Source organism: Moschus berezovskii, chromosome 10 (assembly GCF_049115385.1).
Source record: "Moschus berezovskii isolate FMDL1 chromosome 10, NW_MosBer_1.0, whole genome shotgun sequence".
Taxonomy (NCBI): Eukaryota; Metazoa; Chordata; class Mammalia; order Artiodactyla; family Moschidae; genus Moschus; species Moschus berezovskii.
In genome coordinates this window covers 111,226,542-111,229,397 of record NC_142469.1, presented here as the reverse complement: position 1 = coordinate 111,229,397, position 2,856 = coordinate 111,226,542, and the positions used below count along the sequence as shown (strand labels likewise).

The window sequence follows — 2,856 nt, the reverse complement described above, 5'->3', positions numbered from 1 at the left end:
CCCAGGCCCCCGTCCCGCCGTCCCCCCACCCTCCCCCCCCCCCGCCCGCGGAGCGGGGGGGGGGGGGCGCAGCGGGGGGGGGGGGTGGGCAGGAGGAGAGCAGGAGGCGGGGTGGGAGGGATCCGGGCGGGGGGGGGGGGCCCGCGGGGGCGGCCCTGTGCGTGGGGGGGGTTGGCGGCGCCTCGTCCAGCGGTAGCGTGTGATCAGCCCCGCTTCTCGCCCCAGGCCAACCAACCCAGCCCTTACAGCCAATCCTTATCCCGAAGTTACAGATCCAGGTTGCCGACTTCCCTTACCTACATTGTTCAAACATGCCAGAGGCTGTTCACCTTGGAGACCTGCTGCGGATATGGGTACCGCTGGCGCGAGATTTACATTCTCTCCCCCGGATTTTCAAGGACCAGCAAGAGCTCACTGGACGCCGCCAAAACCGGGATGCTTTCCAAGGCATGGGCCCCTCTCTCCAGGCGAACCCATTCCAGGGCGCCCTGCCCTTCACAAAGAAAAGAGAACTCTCCCCAGGGCTCCCAGCGGCTTCACCCGGATCAGTTGTGTTATCTCACTGGACGCCTTGTGGCACCCATCTCCATCATTCCGGATTCGGGGATCTGAACCCGACTCCCTTTCGATCCGCTGAGGGCAACTGAGGCCATGGCCCATACCTTCCGAACGGCGCTCACCCATCTCTCAGGACCGACTGATCCGTGTTCAACTGCTATTCACATGGAACCCTTCTCCACTTCAGCCTTCAAAGTTCAAATTTGAATATTTGCTACTATCACCAAGATCTGCACCTGCGGTGGCTCCACCCAGGCCCTCACCCTAGGCTTCAAGGCTCACTGCAGTGGCCCTCCTACTCGTCGAAGCATAGCGTCTGCGGGAGGTGTGGGTGGGTGGGGGAGGGGGTCCTTCCCCTTGGCTTCCCCCCACCCGGGCTCCCGTCCCTCTCGCGCCTCTCCAACTGCCAGCGACGGCCGGGTATGGGCCTGACGCTCCAGCACCATCCATTTTCAGGGATAGTTGATTCGGCAGGTGAGTTGTTACACACTCCTTAGCGGATTCTGACTTCCATGGCCACCGTCCTGCTGTCTATATCAACCAACACCTTTTCTGTGGTCTGATGAGCGTCATCATCGGGCGCCTTAATCCGGCGTTGGGTTCATCCCACAGCACCAGTTCTGCTTACCAAAAGTGGCCCACTAGGCACTCGCATTCCACGCCTGGCTCCACGCCAGTGAGCCGGGCTTCTTAACCATTTAAAGTGAGAATAGGTTGAGATCGTTTTGGACCAAGACCTCTAATCATTCGCTTTACCGGATAAAACTGTGTGGGTTTTCGTTGCGAGAGCGCCAGCTATTATAAGGGAAACTTCAGAGGGAACCAGCTACTAGATGGTTCGATTAGTCTTTTGCCCCTATACCCAGGTCGGAAGACCGATTTGCACGTCAGGACCGCTATAGACCTCCACCAGAGTTTCCTCTGGCTTCGCCCTGCCCAGGCATAATTCACCATCTTTCGGGTCCTAAAACGTGCGCTCATGCTCCACCTCCCCGGCTCGGCGGGTGAGACGAGTCGGTGGTGTGCCCTTGGCGGACTGGAGAGGCCTCAGGATCCCACCTCGGCTGCCAGCTAAGGTGGCCTTCACCTTCATTGTGCCACGGGGACTTTCGTGCGAGCCCCTGACTTGCGCATGTGTTAGACTCCTTGGTCCGTGTTTCAAGACAGGTTGGGTGGGTGGCCGACCCAGCGCGCTCGCTTCACTGACTGGCATGCCTGAGAAAACCCCCCTGGGCCCAACGGCACAACCCGCCCGGGGTGCACTGGGGACAGTCCAACCGGCCCGACCCACCTGGTTGGAGGTGTGCTGGGGTGGGAGAGCGGTCGCGCCATGGGAGGGGCGGCCCGGCCCCCCCAGACCCCCACGCGCGGGCTTTGGCTGGCGCGGGGGGTGGACACCGGCGTGCCCCCGCGGGGTACGCCCCCTCGAGTGAGTGCCCCCGCGGGGGGAAGCAACGGGAGGGGCCGGGAGGGTCAAGAGCGTGGCGACAGGTCTGGGCTCCCTTGGCCCCGGGGATGGCGAGCTCTGCGGCCGAGGAGCTGTAACACTGGGGGGAGGGGGGTGGTGGAACTCCCGCCGCTATGGCTGAGCCGCCCACCGAGCCACCTTAACCGCCGGCCTTCCCCACCGTCCCTGAGCCTGTCGCGGCACAGGACAACGTGGTGGAAATGGGCCCAGCGGCGCCCGATCGCCGCGCCGGGTGTAGGTCCCCCGCCGGGTGTAGGTCCCCCGCCAACCCCACCCCTGGCCCCACCCACCCACCCCTGCGACCCTCCCGCCTCCCACCTCCAAACAGAGAGGGAGGGTAGAACCTCGAGGGGCACAGGGAGGGCGGGTGGAGGGGTCAGGAGGAACAGGAAGCGGGAAAGATCCGCCCGGACGCTGGCACGGCCGGACCCGCCGCCTGGTTGAATCCTCCAGACGGATTGCGCGGAACCCACCCATTTACCTCTTAACGGTTTCACACCCTCTTGAACTCTCTCTTCAAAGTTCTTTTCAACTTTCACTTACAGTTCAGTTCAGTTCAGTTGCTCAGTCGTGTCCGACTCTTTGCGACCCCATGAATTACAGCATGCCAGGCCTCCCTGTCCATCACCAACTCCCGGAGTTCATTCAAACTCATGTCCATTGAGTCGGTGATGTCATCCAGCCATCTCATTCTCTGTCGTCCCCGTCTCCTCCCATCCCCAATCCTTCCTAGCATCAGACTCTTTTCCAGTGAGTCAACTCATCGCATGAGGTGGCCCAAGAATAGGAGTTTCAGCTTTAGCATCAGTCCTTCCAATGAACACCCAGGA

The 2,856-nt window shown here is 61.9% G+C and overlaps 1 pseudogene; it reads right to left on the bottom strand.

The window, feature by feature from the left end:
* Positions 1-312: 312 nt before the first annotated feature.
* LOC148776385 (28S ribosomal RNA) lies at positions 313-1,709 on the bottom strand (annotated as a pseudogene).
* Positions 1,710-2,856: the final 1,147 nt, after the last annotated feature.